We start from the raw sequence: 19,893 nt of genomic DNA on the forward strand, positions 1-19,893 counted from the left end.
AGACTCGACCCTCTCTGAGTGTACTGCCGGAAGAAATTTATGCATCCGCGAAAGCTCTCGAATAAGGATGAGTGAATTGTCGTATCGTTTCAAGAGTGCCTTCCATGTAACCGCATAGTTTTCATTTGTTAACAATGTGTGTTCGAATGACAACGCCGCCTCGCCTTTTAATGATGACAATAGATGTTGAATTTTAGCGATCGATGAGCTCAGCTCTGCTGAGTTTCATTCTTCGAAACAAATCATTCGTACCGAGAGCCATTTTGTGGAGTACCAATCGAACGTAGGAAGTTCAAATTTTGGAAGCCGAAGATTGACTTCAGTCGTCGGCATCGCTCTTCCATATCGATCCTATCGCTGATGCAGGATTCCAATGCTTCATTAGTTCTTGTAGTATCGTCATCACTGCGAAGACATTTTCCCTGTGCTTCTAAAGCCTCTCCAATGTATCTGGAACTTGACCCACTTCATCTCTTTAAAACGTGTTCATAAATCTTATTTACTTATGTGGCGCTACAATTGTTGAGCGGTTGGCCTCCATTCCTTATGCTTCTTTGTCTTTCAGTATTCGATGATACTGGGGCCGAGTGACTGGCCCTGCGACCCTGTGGTAGCTTTGGTTGCGCCTGGTTGGTTTGGATATTAAATTGGATATTACACATTGGAAAAAAGAAGAAGAACATAGAAAAATGGAGATCCGATTTAGCTCCAAAACAATTGCAAAAATCCACATTTTTGTCATCACCCAATTGTTGCAGTGGTGCGGTGTCTTTAGGGTGATGCCGGATTGATTCATGCATGGCTCACACATAACTCAGCAGCAGCTCGGTGCCGCGGTTGAAAGTGGTTGCATACCCTTGTGCGAGTGGAAACAAGAGAGAAAGTGCAGATTTAGAGTGAGAGATCCGAACAGTATCCGATTTTTGCGATTGGGTTCAACACTCCGGAAAACACCGCGTTAACCGAAAATGCATTATACAATGAAGAAGAAAGAATCAGGGCTTAGCATCAATAGCAGTTATCTCGTTTCTGTCCACGGCAGAAGGTCGTGGAGGTGGATTTCTCCCTACCCCTCGCCTGTAAAATAAACTGATTTGAGCAAAACCACTCGTTGGGGTATTGTATCATGGGATCCTTTTCGACCTTTTTGAGCATCGATAATCAAGCACCGTATCCTAACTTCGATTATATATTACTCTTGCATGCGAAACTCCACGATTAAATCTGATCATTTTAATTTACAAAACATTGTTCAAGGCTTGTTCAACTCCTACATCATTGGAGCAAGTGTTTAAACAGGTGTTTCACTTCTACTTAACATGTGGTAGACGAATATCACATGTTCTCCCACAATGTTAAATTATTCTCTGCAAGTTGAATGGAGGTTCTTCGAAAAAAAATTTCTTCTATTAAAGTAATGTTAACAAAAAGAAGTGTAATAATTGTGCTACTGTCGTTGTTGTGTTTCATACAAATATATTATATATGTTTGTATCCAACCGAGCCTCAACCCAGCATCTGCTCGTTTAAAGCTGCTAATGGAACGGAATACAAATTTCCATGTGTTATTTCGGACCCGGATGCCATCTCGTCCATCGAGCGTGCCGATAGTGACCAGTGTAAAATTGTCATTGGAAATGCCGCTTGCAAAAGTGCCAACGGGAGACTTTTTCCATCATCAATCGAACATCGTTGTCCCAGTGGAAAATATGCTCCATACCGCTCGGTTGGATGTTTTCCATTCAGTACATCGCTATTTGCCCCATTTGTTAAAGAGACTGTGACAAACACTCCCAGGAGTTGTGTCGATATGTGTATGATGATAGGATTTCGATATGCTGGCGTAGTGAATGGGTATGACAGTCAATATCTGAAATCGCTGATTTTATTCATTGTTTTTAGTATAACCTTTGCCATTTTAGAACTGCGTGCTTTTGCGGTGATGTAGAACCTAGTATGACTCAGTTGCAAAGAGCTTCGATGTGTGACAGTGCGTGTTCGGGAAATGCTAAACAGATATGTGGAGGAAACAAACACGTGTCTATTTACGAAACAGGTCTTGCAAGTAAGATTCAAACAATTTTTAAACGGTAACAACTTCCTCTCATCGCACAACGTGTCAACTCAAATGACCTACAAGCTTTTGTTTACTTTTCACCCCATACGGTAATAAGAGCTTCAAAGCCCTGTTTTAGAGTTTAAAATTACTTTAACGAGACAAAATTCGCTATTTTTCTACAAGAGCTCAACATACTTGTTAAATATTGTCATTGTACCAAATTGCCTTTGATTATTTTATAGAGCATCAAATGGCGCCAATAAAACTCAGCCCTACATCTGCAGAAAAACCAGCTAGAATAGCGTTCCTGTTGATGTGTTACAAAAGAAACCCGAGACAAATTCGTCGTCTATTGGGAGCAATCTACGATCCACAGCATTACTACTACATCCACGTGGACGCAGTACGTTTGAATCAAAAATGCAACCATCTGACAAGGTTTCCTAATTATTTATCGTATATTTTCAGCGCCAAAACTATCTATATCGAGAGTTGCTCGATCTGGAGAACATTATACCAAATATGCATGTGACTCGTCAACGATACATTCCCATTTGGGGATGTGACTCACAGCTACAGGTTTTGCTAACCTGCTTAGAAAACATTCTGGCCATGCCTTCGTGGCAGCCAGACTTCATTGTCAATATGAGTGAAAGTGATTTCCCGGTGAAAAGTGTTTCCAAATTAACACATTTTCTCACAGCTAATAAAGGAAGAAACTTTTTACTGCAGCAGAAAGTTCGTCTTTCACGAAAATATGTCTCAAGTACTTCACTGAACAAAAATTTCGTGGAGTGCTCCGGACGCATGTGGAGCATCGGCGAAAGAAGTCTTCCTGTGGGAATCACCTACCCAAAAGGAAGCGATTGGTTTTGTTTATCGAAACAATTTGCTCAGTATGTTGTCAATACGAACGAGGAATTGGTTGGTGATGTGCGAGAATTAGCCAAATACACCGGCTTTGGTACGGAGACATTTTTCCATACCCTTCTTTACAACTCACGGTTTTGCCAAACACACTACGACAGCAATTTGAAGTACGTAAGCTGGAAAAAGGGACATGGATATATCGAGAAAAGCCAGACGATCGATTGGCATGGACGCAGTCCTGTTGTTATACGAAACGAAGATTGGTCTGAGCTGATTCTGGCGGTAGCTGATGACATCTTTCTAGCGCGCAAGTTTAATCCCATATTTGATCAGACGATTATTTTGAAACTAGAAGAAACGATTCTAGGAAAGTACCCACCAAACACGCCTAACCTAAATTCCTATTGGGAAAATGTTTATCATCATGACGATCGCGATACCAAAAACAACACAGCTGCCCTCATTAGGATCGCATACGCGCTAGTGGGTTCTTATGGTCGTGAACACCACTTTCAGCCTTTTGAAGTGTTGAACATCATGGAAATCACACACTATTTCAATCGGAACATGTTCAGCGGATTTTTGATACGCTTCCAAGCATTTGTAGGTGATCAAATCCTGGACTTAGAGCTATTGGTTAAGCCCAGAAATGCGTTCAAACGAGTTTATTCGCGGAATCTTAGTGATAAAAAGAATGTCCACATGTACGTCACAAACAATTTTGACCAAGCAGAGGTGCTTCCGATTGACTTCGATCGAGTGCTTACGGTTGAGCAAGCTCCGTTTTTAATTATTCATCTACCTGCTGACAATCCATTTCCCGTAAATCACACCGTCAGGGTAGATTGGATAAATCCTCATAGCGAAGTAGCATCTGTTGAGGAATTCACGATAACTGAACACCCTCTGAAATCCCAAAACCATCCCTGGAAAAGTAGTCTTCTCCCTCCACTTGATGAAGGAGTCTGGGAAGCAAAGGTATATTTAAACGACAGTGTCGTTGGAACTGTAGAGTTTCTAACAATATCCAGCGAGCCCCTCCCCGCGTGCTACACGTGCACAAAATGTCTTCCAATCAGTATAACAGAAATTGTGGCGAATCAGTGCAAGGTGAGCGAAAGAGATTTGCATGTTCGGCGCGATCCCTATTCGAAAGCTACAATGGAGCACCTCTACGAAATCGAACAAGTTTGTGCTGTTTACGAACAACTAATCGAATATAGTTCAGGAGCAAGATTATTTGAAAATTGTTACGATACACTGTGGAGCAGTTTTGCTCCAGACCCCAAAAGCGATATGCACTATCTTCTGAAACGGAGCCGAAAAATACTTAATTGAATATAATGTGAAAGCTTATTAGTACATTTGTTCAATAAAAAATGTCACAAACTTATGACGCAAAATTGATTGAAATTTGTTTAAGAATTTAGAAGATATTACACCATTGAGCCGAATTTGATTTCAGAAAGAGTCAAGAAATCTTTGTAATATCTGATTGCAATTTGCAATATAATGGTTTATTAGGTAAGGATGACGAGAAGTTCCATTACTTCGTTCCACACATGTTCTACAGGAAAGGAATGTATTGCTGCACCTGGTGCTTTCTTTCTCTCGCCAAGAAGAACACTCACAGCAATTTCTTGAATGCGTTAATTTAATTAGGGTAACTGTACCAATAGTGGTGCACTTAGTACTGTAAATACCAAAAAGGTGTAATTTATGAGTGTTAAGAACACAATATTCTACATATTTGAATCAATTATGATCGAAACATGACTTTTCTTCTGAAAAACATCTATTTTCACCGTAAACCAAACAAAATTCACGAAAAAAACGTATTTTTCTTCCTAGTTGGTTGCTCCTATTATGGTGGTATGGTTCCTATAGTTGTCGTATCGTGTTCCTATAGTGGTGGTAGTACGAAAAACTTTAATATATTTTGACTATTACTGATTTTTTAAGCATATCTCAAACAGAACGGTAAAATACTCCTTGACCAATGCGTTGACATTGAAAAGACTGTATTGTTTTACCGAAATATGTCCAATTTTAATTCATAAAAATGCTTTGAATATTACAGCTAATACCATAGTATATGCTTTATAGTGTATCCTTCGCCTGCTTTGTCTTTTCTTTCCTCTGCTTCTTCTGCTGAGCCTGTTTTCGCCGTCTAAGTCTTGCTTTTTCGATTCCCTCCAGTTCCGCTTTGTTTAATTTGTAGAAACAGAATAAAATCACTAAATTTACCTGATTATATTGACCAAAAACGGAATAAAACTTAAATATACTCGTTCCTTTCTTCTGTGTGTTACTTGTGAAAAAATCTATGGCTACTATAGGAACAACTCTGGTTTTTGTGCCTATAGTGGCACTATGGTAAGAACTATGAAAATATAATTAAATTAAGCTAAAATGCACTTATTTCGTGTAAATCAATTATATTGGAGTATGTTAGTAGCGAAATCATATGGTTTTAATGATTTTGTAGTGATTTATAGCCTTAAGGAAATCATGATATTCGTTATAGATTCATAAGGAATGCAGCATGTTGGGACAACCTGTTTAAAAAATATGAATTTTGGAGCTTCTATATTACGGAATGGGATGGTTCATCTTTTGAACACTCCGCAGAAGATCAAAGAACATTTCATAGAAGAACAAATAACTCCATTGTATAAATATCGGCGTAGAGCTAGGATTTTATTCCACTACAACCACTATTGGTACTAGCTCCACTATGGGTGCACTTACCCTACGGGTTATAAAATTTACACTGCACTTCTAATCTTGTTGGCGTTCTGAGAGCGAAAGAACGAACGCCCCCACTGCAACCGAAGTTTTCGGATTCGCCACCGGTCATTTACCCGAATCAGCTGGTGCCGGTGCAACTTGGTAACAAAGACCTGTGGTCAGCCGAACAGTACAGTGCGAGCAATCGTCTTCCCTCTTTCTTAGATCTAGTGCCATCTACCGGGATTTCGCGGGACCCACCAACACAACACGAAGTCGTATTAAGTTGAATAAATTGAATCTCATATTAGTATATTTCGAATCGGAATCGCAGTATGCATAGATAATGTACGAGCAATGTATATTCTTTGTTGCATATGATGCCGATTAAGAATGTAATACGATTTTCTTTATGCATACGTATAGATATACGAACAATGTACGGTTGATGTATATCGTAAGTCGTATATGATGCCGACTTAGAAAATATACGACTAAACATGTACATTTTGAACAATGTACGGTTAGCGCCTCCACTTTTGTACGTATAGGCATTATTTTAGCATCATTTACGATTCAATCATATTGCATCGAAGTACGATTATTTCAAGTTGATATTCGATTTACATGCATATGTGTTGTGTGGGCAGCTTATCATCGAACCGTTACTTGATCGTTATCTCTGCTGTGTGTTATCAATCAAAGGTCAATTTTTGATAGCCCATAAAAAACAACGATCAAGCAACAGAATTGAAAGTTACTAAATTTATGAACTGTGTGTACAACTCACATTAGAGGATCACTACCCTAAATAAAGTAGGTATTGTCGTTTTGTGTTTGTTCACCCCACCGGTTACGATTGTTTGATAATGTGCCAAATTTGATGATGCCTTAATCTCGAATTTTGCTTTTTAATGATTACAATATGGTTGAAGTACTATGATTGGAATCTTAATTGAATCTGCCAAGATCGCAAGTCAAAGTCAAACAGGTAATCTGTCATTCTACGTACATTTCAGGCGATGGCTGTATTTAAACGCTACCCTTTAGACACAAGGACACCTTGAACCTTGAGCTACTGTTGTATGCATTCGTCAAATTTATTCATTTCGCTTATCATACAATTCATTTGACTTAGGATGGCGCGATCGCTTCTCTGGAGTGTTTTATGTGTCAACATGGCCACGGAAGTCCCTTGTCAAGCGACTGTTTCCATCCGGAATGATCACAAAAGACACTTCAGTTTGAGTCCGCTATCTGTCCATCCAAGAATTCCATCTGTGTTGAGAACGGTTGTATCTTCGATTGAACCGTTCACCAGCTCCAATGCCATGCCAATGCCAGAGATGGAGACTTGCAATCTTTCGCTAACTGGGCATTGCTAAGACAATTCCAACAATAATACTTCAGTGCCACGATGTTGCGTCGGTATACACATCTTTGCCGTTGAACCCTGCTGAGTTGCGTGGGGTGTCTATTTCAGGATCTTTATCCAATCTTCAACGAATTTCACTAGCTCCTGGTGTTCCTCTTAAAGTGCACGAAATGCTTCTTCCACGCAAGAATGGTTTCGCTGTCGAACTTCATCAGCAGCATGTTCGACAATGAAGTATTCCATGTACCCACAGGTTCCTCCAGCTTCAGAGACTCGACCCTCTCTGAGTGTACCGCCGGAAGAAATTTAAGCATCCGTGAATGCTCTCGAATAAGGACGAGTAAATTGTCGTATCGTTTCAAGAGTGCCTTCCAAGTAACCGCGTAGTTTTCATTTGTTAACAATGTGTGTTCGAATGACAACGCCGCCTCGCCTTTTAATGATGACAATAGATGTTGAATTTTAGCGATCGATGAGCTCAGCTCTGCTGAGTTTCATTCTTCGAAACAAATCATTCGTACCGAGAGCCATTTTGTGGAGTACCAATCGAACGTAGGAAGTTCAAATTTTGGAAGCCGAAGATTGACTTCAGTCGTCGGCATCGCTCTTCCATATCGATCCTATCGCTGATGCAAGATTCCAATGCTTCATCAGTTCTTGTAGTATCATCATCACTGCGAAGACATTTTCCCTGTGCTTCTAAAGCCTCTCCAATGTATCTGGAACTTGACCCACTTCATCTCTTTAAAACCTGTTCATAAATCTTATTTACTTATGTGGCGCTGCTAACCGTTGAGCGGTTGGCCTCCATTCCTTATGCTTCTTTGTCTTTCAGTATTCGATGATACTGGGGCCGAGTGACTGGCCCTGCGGAGATTGGGAAGCTTCCCAGTCACTTGAACACGCGGGTTTTGGATATTAAATTGGATATTACACATAGAAAAATCCGCGGGGTCCGCAACAGCCGAGCGGAGACCGGACCCTCCCCTGTACGAGAGGACTGACTATCCACGTACAACAGGGAAACAAGTCTCGTAAGCCATTAACGGGCAGACATGACCAAGAGGACGTTACAAGAAGAAGAAGAAGAAGAAGAAGAACATTGAAAAATGGAGATCCGATTTAGCTCCAAAACAATTGCCAAAATCCAGATTTTTGGGTGTCGCGATCGAAGTGCGTAGCGTTATACACACACATGAGCATTTGTCATCACCCAATTTTTGCGGTGGTGCGGTGTCTTTAGGGTGATGCCGGATTGATTCATGCATGGCTCACACATAACTCAGCAGTAGCTCGGTGCCGCGGTTGAAAGTGGTTGCGTACCCTTGTGCAAGTGGAAGCATGAGAGAAAGTGCAGATTTAGAGTGAGAGATCCGAACAGTATCCGATTTTTGCGATTGGGTTCAACACTCCGGAAAGCTCTGCGTTAACCGAAAATGCATTATACAATGAAGAAGAAAGAGTCAGGGCTTGGCATCAATAGCAGCTATCTTGTTCCTGTCCACGGCAGAAGGTCGTGGAGGTGGATTTCTCCCTACCCCTCGCCTGTAAAATAAACTGATTTGAGCAAAACCACTCGTTGGGGTATTGTATCATGGGATCCTTTTCGACCTTTTTGGCATCGATAATCAAGCACCGTGTCCTAACTTCGATTATATATTACTCTTGTATACGAAATTCCACGATTGAATCTGATCATTTAAAATTACAAAACATTGTTCAAGGCTTGTTCAACTCCTACATCATTGGAGCAAGTGTTTAACCCTTTCACGACCAAGGAAAATATTTTTCCCATCTACAAAACTCGTTACTGTTTGTTCAACTATTATCAAAACGACACTTTTGAAACGAAACATCAAAGAAAACATTATGTCAAAGGCCTCAAATGTCTTTCTGAACGAATAAACAAAACAGAACTATTAAAATTAATTGCCCAAAAACCAAACCATTCGTGCGTTCAACCAACAATAAAAACTTAATATTTGACAAGTTGATGAATTTATTATTTTGTTCATAGAAGCCGTTAAGATCTGTTTTTTAGATTTTTTATCATTTGTATTTGTATCAATTTGTAGTGGAAAGCAAATAAAAGAAATTCCGATATCATAACTATACTGGTCATTTATTTACTTTTATGGTTTATAGGGTAAAATATATCCCATGAAATTATAAAAAACCTACACATGCTGCTAGGGTTTTCTGGTGATATTCTCTTATTTTACACCGCAAATTGCCAAAATATTGTGTTGTATTGCCAATTTTAGGCCTGAATAGCTTACGGTCGTGAAAGGGTTAAACAGGTGTTTCATGACCATGGATCTTTGATGCTTCATAACTTCGTCAGTTGTTAGACGATTGTGTTGAATTGAGCTATGTTTCAAAGATCTTTAGTAGTACTATACTTTGCCTGAAAGTTACTTTTAGTTACTACTAACCGTTGGTGAGATATTTTGGGTTTATTTCATACATTTATTGAACTCCGCAAACAGTTGCTGTTTGTTTTCCATCCCACACTTCGCCGAACAGAACAGCAAGACGGAAAAGAAACGAAACAAGTGTACATGCGGTCGGGTGTGCACATACAGCGTTCCGCGACACAAGCACGATTACCGTTTCCGAGCGACAATTTGAAAATCGTTCATGGTGCGTTCATTGTTTGTACCCCGCACCAGCCGTGATCACCTTCCGCTTCAACCCACATCCATATGTTCCCCATCCAACACAAAATGAACATTTCTCCATACAAAATGGGTCCCGGTTTTGTCAACGGTTCTCTCAACGATCGTCCAGTTAAACCGGGATAATTCATTCGGAGCAAAGCCGGCAAAAACAAAAAGAGGAGAGCCCTGATGGGCCCCCTTCTCTCTTCTGCCTTCTACAACACTCTCATGCCTCGAGCACACAGCGGGATTCGAACCCAACCTCTCCAACTCCGGTCTGTGTACGCTATCCACTAGACCGGCGCTCTTGCTTGAGAATGGCGCGCTAAATGTACAATATATATCTAGCTACATGCGTTTGCATGCATCGTTAGCGATCGCTAGCGTAGGCCTCAACCAAGAGCAGGCCATTTAAGGCTCTCGCGGGGTCTTCGCGTACACTCTCTGCACTGCCGTACGGTGGAGAGCGTGTAATTGTATGGAGCGAATTGCGCTCTTTGAGGGCTTCGCACTTGTTTGTATCCACGCGTGCTCAGGCTTCATACAAGTTTTGCTCACTCTTCATATAAGTTACGCTCGCGGGCGGGTCGAAAATTGTCGGCCCTGCAGCGCGAATGCGACGGAGCATAAGTCAGTCGCTGCGTCTCGCTCCGATCCACGGGGATAGGCCTGAGTTCATTCAAAATTGGTAGTAGGGTCGCCTTCGAGAACGTTCATCATACTCTCCCCTCACCGCCGGTGAAGCGAACTCCTGTCTTCCGACCTCCTCTGGCCCACATTTCAGCGAATTTCGGAGCGGAAAATGAACTTTTGGTTTGTTGAGTGTTGGGTTTCGACCTTTTTAAGCATCGATAATCAAGCACCGTATCCTAACTTCGATTATATATATAATATATATTACTCTTGCATGCGAAACTCCACGATTAAATCTGATCATTTAAAATTACAAAACATTGTTTAAGGCTTGTTCAACTCCTACATCATTGGAGCAAGTGTTTAAACAGGTGTTTCACTTCTACTTAACATGTGGTAGACGAATATCACATGTTCTCCCACAATGTTAAATTATTCTCTGCTAGATAAGTTGAATTGAGGTTCTTCGAAAAAAAATTTCTTCTATTAAAGTAATGTTAACAAAAAGAAGTGTAATAATTGTGCTACTGTCGTTGTTGTGTTTCATACAAATATGTAATATATTTTTGCTTCCAACCGAGTCTCAACCCAGCACCAGCTCGTTTAAAACTGCTGAAGGAACGGAATTCAAATTTCCATGTATTATTTCGGACCCGGATGCCATCTCGTCCATCGAGCGTGCCGATAGTGACCAGTGTAAAATTGCCATTGGAAATGCCGCTTGCAAAAGTGCCAACGGGAGACTTTTTCCATCATCAATCGAACATCGTTGTCCCAGTGGAAAATATGCTCCATACCGCTCGGTTGGATGTTTTCCATTTAGTTCATCGCTATTTGACCCATTTCATAAAGAGACTGTGACAAACACTCCAAAGAATTGTGTCGATATGTGTATGATGATAGGATTTCGATATGCTGGCGTAGTAAATGGGTATGACAGTCAATATCTGAAAACGCTGATTTATTTATTGTTTTCATTATAACCTTTGCCATTTTAGAACTGCGTGCTTTTGCGGTGATGTAGAACCTAGTATGACTCAGTTGCAAAGAGCTTCGATGTGTGACAGTGCGTGTTCGGGAAATGCTAAACAGATATGTGGAGGAAACAAACACGTGTCTATTTACGAAACAGGTCTTGCAAGTAAGATTCAAACAATTTTTAAACGGTAACAACTTCCACTCATCGTTTGACATGTTAATTCAAATGTCCAAGAAACTGTTAATTACTTTTGAACCAATATGGTTATAAGTGCTTGAAAGTTCTGTTTTAGAGTTTAAAATGCCTTTAATGAGATAAAATTCGCTATTTTTCTAAAGAAGCTTATCATATTGACATTGTAACAGATTATCTCTCATTATTTTATAGAGCATCAAATGGCACCAATAAAACTCAGCCCTAGATCTGAAGAAAAGCCAGCTAGAATAGCGTTCCTGTTGATGTGTTACAAAAGAAATCTGAGACAAATTCGTCGTCTATTGGGAGCAATCTACGATTCACAGCATTACTACTACATCCACGTGGACGCAGTACGTTTGAATCAATAATGCTACCACTTATCAAGTATTTCTAATTATTTATCGTACATTTTCAGCGCCAAAACTATCTATATCGGGAGATGATTAAACTGGAGAAGAATTTTTCCAACATATATATTGCTCGCCAACGTCACACCCCAGTTTGGGGTTGTGACTCACTGCTACAACTTGTGCTCGGCTGCTTTGAAAATATTCTGGCCATGCCTTCGTGGCAACCAGACTTCATTATCAATATGAGTGAAAGTGATTTCCCGGTGAAAAGTGTTTCCAAATTATCACATTTTCTCACAGCTAATAAAGGAAGAAATTTTTTACTGCAGCAGAAAGTTCGCCTTTCACGCAAACATTTCTCAAGTAACTCACTGAACAAAAATTTCGTGGAGTGCTCCGGACGCATGTGGAGCATCGGCGAAAGAAGTCTTCCAGTAGGAATCACCTACCCAAGTGGAAGCGATTGGTTTTGTTTATCGAAACAATTTGCTCAGTATGTTGTCAATACGAACGAGGAATTGGTTGGTGATGTGCGAGAATTAGCGAAATACACCGGCTTTAATACGGAGATATTTTTCCATACCCTTCTTTACAACTCACGGTTTTGCCAAACACACTACGACAACAGTTTGAGGCATGTTAGCTGGAAAGTGGGACATGGATATACCAAGAAAAGCCAGACGATCGATTGGCATGGACGCAGCCCAGTTGTCATACGAAACGAAGATTGGCCTCAGCTGATGCTGGTGTTAGCTGATGACATCTTTCTGGCGCGCAAGTTTAATCCCATATTTGACCAGACGATTATTTTGAAATTGGAAGAAACGATGCTGGGAAAGTACCCACCAAACACGCCTAACCTAAATTCCTATTGGGAAAATGTTTATCATCATGACGATCGCGATACCAAAAACAACACAGCTGCCCTCGTAAGGATCGCATACGCGCTAGTGATTTCTTATGGTCGTGAACACCACTTTCAGCCTTTTGAAGTGTTGAACATCATGGAAATCACACACTATTTCAATCGGAACATGTTCAGCGGATTTTTGATACGCTTTGATGCACTGATAGGTGAACAAATCCTGGACTTAGAGCTATTGATCAAGCCCAGAAATGCGTTCAAACGAGTTTATTCGCGGAATCTTAGTGATAAAAAGAATGTCCACATGTACGTCACAAACAATTTTGACCAAGCAGAGTTGCTTCCGATTGACTTCGATCGAGTGCTTACGGTTGAGCAAGCTCCGTTTTTAATTATTCATCTACCTGCTGACAATCCTTTGCCCATAAATCACACCGTCAGGGTAGATTGGATAAATCCTCGTAGCGAAGTAGCTTCTGTTGAGGAATTTATAATAACTGAACATCCTCGCAAATCCATAAACCATTCCTGGAAAAGTAGTCTTCTCCCTCCACTTGATGAAGGAGTCTGGAAAGCAAAGGTATCTTTAAACGATAGTGTCGTTGGAACTGTAGAGTTTCTAACAACATCTAGCGAACCCGTTCCCGCGTGCTACACGTGCACAAAATGTCTTCCAATCAGTATAACAGAAATTGTTGCGAATCAGTGTAAGGTGAGCGAAAGAGATTTGCATTTTTGGCGCGATCTCTATTCGAAAGCTACAATGGAGCGCCTTTATGAAATCGAACAAGCTTGTGCTGTTTACGAACAACCAATCGAATATACTTTGACAGCAAGATTATTTGAAAATTGTTACGATACAATGTGGAGCAGTTTTGCTCCAGACCCCAAAAGCGATATGCACTATCTTCTGGAACGGAGCCGAAAAAGCACTTAATTGAAAATATTGTGAAAGCTTATTTATACATTTGTTCAATAAAAAATGTCAGAAATTTAAGACACAAATTGGATTGAGTTTTTTTAAATTTGATGGTTTGTTATAGTGTATTTGATTTCAGAAAGAATCAAGAAATTTTTGTAATTTCTTATTACATTTCTCATATGATAATTATGAGGCCCACCTCCCCTGCAAAGAGGGGAACAGCCGAAAAGATTATGTCAAAAACTTTTCAGCTTCGTTAGCTGAAAACTGCACCTGCAAAGTTTTTGGCAGCTAACCGCAAACTCAAATGCGCCAGAAGAAGAAGGTGAAGAAGAAATAAATGTAAACATAACATATCTCAAAAACTAAATAAACGGACATACGGTGATAAATTTACTTGTTTATTTTGCAGCTACGGTAATATTTTGTCATTTTACAGCTAGAATATCAATTATAAATTCACTATAGATGTACTTGTTTGCGATTTATTTCCCTGTGATGAAACTAAATTACATTTCCATTTGATTTTCCAAGTTTGTTCTAAGTTTTGGATACACACCTCGATGACCCGTGCTAGGGTAGTTAGCCACACTTCGCTTACCATCAGATTATCCATCTTTTACTTTTTGTGTGAACTGAAATAAGATCTTGTTTGCTTTGAAGGAAGCTTCTTGAGTTAACTGAAACATAAAAACAAAAACAGCAGAGAATGACGCGTGCATAGAATGTCAGGAACTTTGCGCTTGCATTGACTGGCGACAGCGTTGGTACCGCAAAACGCGGCTACACGAACCGCAAAGATTTTGTCGTAAACTTATACGGTTTTTAAAAATTGCGCTTGCAGTTTGTCGTGTAGCGGGGTTTATATACCTTGCTGACAGAAATTTAAATTGTTGCTGGTACTATGTAGTTCCAGCAAGAGTCCCAGCAATCTGCCATGGAAAAACTTGCTGTAACTACATGACAGCTGCAAAAAATTTGAAATTTTGTCAACTGGGTACTTTTATATATTATGTTACCTTGTAAATTCCCAAGTAGAACCGTGATGCAGTTTCCTACCAAAGGTGTACGCGTCTACACCTTGCCAAGTATATTTTTCCGCGTGACTACATTAGGCGTACCATACCAAAAAACTGGTACCATAGAAGCACCATACTTGGCGCGGGTCCAAACTTGGCGCACTTTCTAATATTTTTTTCGATATTAGACTATTTCCGGTAAAAGAGTAAATGAGGCCCCGGCCGCCATGTTTTCGATCGTGGCTACACCTCTTGTGGACGTTTAAACTGAATGTATGCAATTGGTGATACATTAATTCGTTAAATTCAACCTACGAGTATTTGAACCGTAATGTGTACCGTTAATTTCGGCTACGCAATCAACCTAGGGGTGCGGTATGAGGGGGGCCCACGGGCCCCCCTTATTTCTCAAAACTATAACAAACTCTCTTTTTCGGTAGACCTAGCGCAGTCCGCTCGCTGCGCTCGCTGCGGGCGCGCCGCCGTTTCCAACTCATTTCTTCGACTAAACTCATTGTTTCATGCTGTCCATCGTGTGTGGTATAGTTTACTTACTAGTAACTTAACATGTAAAAGTATATTAATCCGCATTCAACCTCCACTGCGTGATTAGTTTAAACCGTTATGTTCTTTTAAGCGAACCGTTAGCGTTCAAAAATTCGAAACGAATGCATGTGTCGCGCTTTGCATAGCTTCAGGCGCTTAATGTGAACCAATAGGAAGAGGAGAATCTAGCCCGGGGCCTCATTTACTCTTTTACCCTATTTCCAAATAATTTCAGCCTAAAATATGGAGTTAAATATTTGTTTATGTTTGTACAATACATCCGCATCAAAACATGTTATTGGTTTTTAGTTATTGAATGTATATATAATTAAATGAAAAATTCCATCTCACAAGTGCGCCAATTTTTACTCGCGTTAGCAACGCTGCTAAGAAGTGGGTTCAACTGTTTTCAATAATTTATACGCAAAGGAAAAATTATTAGGGATTTTATTTATCAGAAACTGTTAAAAAGTAAGTATTTTCAATGAATCGTGGTTAGATTCGGCGCTTTTTGAGATTTTTATGCTAATTTTGAAGCGAACAATTTTGCGCCAAGTTTGGCTCACAGTGTTCCTAATTACTCACCGTGGAGAATATCGGGTAGAGCACGGACTACGATCGGATAAAATCCGTTCGACGGTCGGTGAAAAATGAACTCTCTCTGCGTTTATACCTTATATGTTCAAAGGTTCCTTTGAAGCCTCCAGCTTCGTTTATACCGAATGCGTTGAAGTGTTTCCATGTAATGGATGATTGTTTCTTTTCAAACGAAGTCGTTGGTAATCATTTCAATAATTATACAATAAGATAATTAATTCATAAAAACTACAAATAGCATCCTCAGAAAAGCGATTAACACTCTTTTTTTAAATAAGAACCCTCAAATGTGCGAATTCGTTGAGAATCCGCGGCTTAAAACCTCGCGGATTTCTTCTCATACAAACGGGAACGACCCTACTACCAATTTTGAATGAACTCAGGCCTATCCCCGTGGATCGGAGCGAGACGCAGCGACTGACTTATGCTCCGTCGCATTCGCGCTGCAGGGCCGACAATTTTCGACCCGCCCGCGAGCGTAACTTATATGAAGAGTGAGCAAAACTTGTATGAAGCCTGAGCACGCGTCGATACAAACAAGTGCGAAGCCCTCAAAGAGCGCAATTCGCTCCATACAATTACACGCTCTCCACCGTACGGCAGTGCAGAGAGTGTACGCGAAGACCCCGCGAGAGCCTTAAATGGCCTGCTCTTGGTTGAGGCCTACGCTAGCGATCGCTAACGATGCATGCAAACGCATGTAGCTAGATATATATTGTACATTTAGCGCGCCATTCTCAAGCAAGAGCGCCGGTCTAGTGGTTAGCGTACACAGACCGGAGTTGGAGAGGTTGGGTTCGAATCCCGCTGTGTGCTCGAGGCATGAGAGTGTTGTAGAAGGCAGAAGAGAGAAGGGGGCCCATCAGGGCTCTCCTCTTTTTCGTTTTTGCCGGCTTTGCTCCGAATGAATTATCCCGGTTTAACTGGACGATCGTTGAGAGAACCGTTGACAAAACCGGGACCCATTTTGTATGGAGAAATGTTCATTTTGTGTTGGATGGGGAACGGATTTGCCCAAAGAGTTCATTTCGTTCACATTCAAAATGGCAGGTAAAATGAACATATTTAAGGGGAGATGAGTGAAAATTTTCCCGCGCTTTTTCACTTGAGTGACCTTTGACAACTCGATTCGAACGTATATTTTTCGATCGTAGTCCGTGCTCGACGCGTATGACTGTTTGCGCTGCTAGATATTTTTGAATCATAGAAGGCTTTGATGAATGAGATAATAAAAGTTAGCGATGAGATAGTTTTATTTCCACGAGAGAAGCCAAAGTCCGCTGCAAAAAAAGCTAAATTGTTTTTTAAATTGCTGTTGAAAAGTGTTTCTATTGTTTTAAGTTGACTTTTGAATATACAGTGACCGGCAGGAAAAAGTGCCCACTTCGAATTTTGTTGATTTTCGCCCAATAATTTTTCCTCAATCCAACTAAATATACTGCAAGTATTTTTCGTATATTGATTTACATATTTCACATAAAATCCACTAATGAGTAAGCGAAAACAAACATATTTTGGGTAAAATCCCAAATGAAGCCCCCCTGCCGAAATCGCTGTCGTGGCTACACCATTTGTGAGCGGATGTACCTAAAAGGTATGCAATGGGTGAAACAAATGCCGTTGTGTGAACCGTTTGAATTGAATGTCTCGTTAAATTAAAGATTATAGTTATACTGAAAAGGATGTACAACATGAACTCCCTCATGCATTACTTGCATGAGGTTATGAAAATTCGGCTACGCAATGAAACTAGGGGTGTGGTATGAGGGGGGCCCACGGGCCCCCCTTATTTCACAAGTTTATAACAAACTCCCTTTTTCGGTAGACCTAGCGCAGTCCGCTCGCTGCGCTCGCTGCGGGCGCGCCGCCGTTTCAAACTCATTTCTTCAGTCCGACTCATTGGTTTATGATGTCCATCTTGCTCAATTTAACCGATTAGTTCAAATCATTACAGCTTCTAACGGAAAATCAACGGTTCAAATATTCAAACTGAATTGATGTACCACCTATTGCATAACTTTCAGGCGCAAACGTGGAAAAAATGAAGACGATGCGGCGCCGGGGGGGCTTCATTTGGGATTTTACCAACTTTTCCATTGAGGGCTAACCAATTTATTGCGTTTTAATATTTTTTAGGTTTGTTAGCACCATTTCTGATATTTATACATGTATGATCACGTGTTTAATTAATATTTGGTTGTAGATATACAATATACAGATATATTTGGTTGTAGATATATTTGCGGGAATAAATGAAAGGCACCAGCTTTTCTTGCCTTTTGAAACTAACTTTATTAAGGTCGTTCGATACGCCAAAAAATTGTCCGGCTTCTCACTGTTTCGCCTTGCAAAGAGATCGAAGGCGCGTCCTTCGATCCTTTTTATGCTTATCTAAAAAACATCGCCGTCGCGGCGACGTTTCTGTTCGGGCAGCTTCGTTGGACCGAAACGTTTCCAACACCTTGCATAGAATATGTTTTATGACACTCATTTACATTGAAGTAATTCATTCAAAGCACGAAATCCACAAGGCAGCGGTAGGAAAAATCACAATGAAATTTTAAACATAGGCGGATCGCCCTGGTAGGGGAGACATGTGCAAAACAGATGCACGCATGGACACTAAGATCATTCGTGAGATCAAAAAAATCCAAAAGTAACTGTCAGAGAGGTCATGGAAACACTTCACTCATCAGTTTTCGAAAGAACTATCCGTCGTCGGCTTGTTGCATACGGGTTACAGAGCAGACTTGCTAGGAGTGTCGTGGAGTAATAATTGTAAGACACACTGTAACTCACTGAATTAGTTCCTAAGTTAGTTTCGTTAAGCTAGATAGGGAGTACCCGAGCGGGGCACTCACGTTAGGATATTATTTAAGTGCGCATACGGTGGGTTTCCGGCCTCTTTGGCTCTTTGCCTCCAATAAGGCCAAGCGTCTTAAGCTCGCTGAGGAACATGCTGCTATGCCTCTAGAGTCCTGGTAAACGGTTCTGTGGTCTAACCAATCAAAATTTGAACTTTTTAATCGAAGATGGCATGAACGTATACAGTGCAGATCGAAGGAGGCAATGCTGTAGGTTCGCCACATCCAGGGCACAGTATGCCATGAAGGAGGCAATATGGTGGTCTGGTGTTGTTTTTCGTCCAGTGGAGTGGGGAGCCTTGGGAACATTAACGGTGTTAAAATTTTAACGATAAACATCCTGCAACAAAATCTGGAGATTTCACTGATCCTGACGGGCCTTGAAGAGAAGTTCGTTCTCCCGGCGTGGGCAAGTTCCACGCAGCCCGGCGGGGCCAAGTTCGACATACTGCCAAGAAGACGAAGTCTTTCTTCCCGTCTTGTCGGACAAAACTGTTGAAATGGCCGCCTCAGAGCCCGGAGATTAAGAATTTGTGGGCAGTTCTCGATGCCAGGGTGGACAAAACTGATGTATCGAATAAAAACGACAATTTTGAAGCTCTAATGCGCGCTTGAGAAGAATAAAATCCCCAAAAACTAAAAATCCTAGTAGAAAGCATGCCAAAGCACCTTCAGCAGGTTCTTAAAGCTAAAAGAGAACATATAAAATATGAAAATGCATTTATTATTTCTTATTTTTATGTATAATAATGAATAACTGAAGTGGGCCCTTTTTCTTGTCACGGTTTTTTTAGATACTTTTTTTATTATTTTTTTCTCAAAATCAAAATATGTTTGTTTTCGCTTACTCATAAGTGGATCTTATATGAAATATGTAAATCAATATACGAAAAATACTTCCAGTATATTTGAATGGATTGAGAAAAAAATATTGAGCGAAAATCAACAAAATTCGAAGTGGGCACTTTTTCCTGCCGGTCACTGTAGCTGTTGAATTCAATGAACTACATCCATTTTGTTTTAAGTGCGCCAAATTAGGAACACATCGCGCCAAGTAAGGAACATTGCAAAAACCATGCGCCAAGTTAGGAACATAATGTGCCACACAAAGAGTTTCTGAAACTTGAAGAAATAACAATTTAAGAGTTTCTCACTTATTTTTCTTATATTCTATGGTAGTTAGGCTAGCACTGTGCAAAAAATGGTATGATTTGACCAAACATTTT

The sequence above is a fragment of the Anopheles ziemanni genome, chromosome 2, assembly GCF_943734765.1.
Source record: "Anopheles ziemanni chromosome 2, idAnoZiCoDA_A2_x.2, whole genome shotgun sequence".
NCBI lineage: Eukaryota > Metazoa > Arthropoda > Insecta > Diptera > Culicidae > Anopheles > Anopheles ziemanni.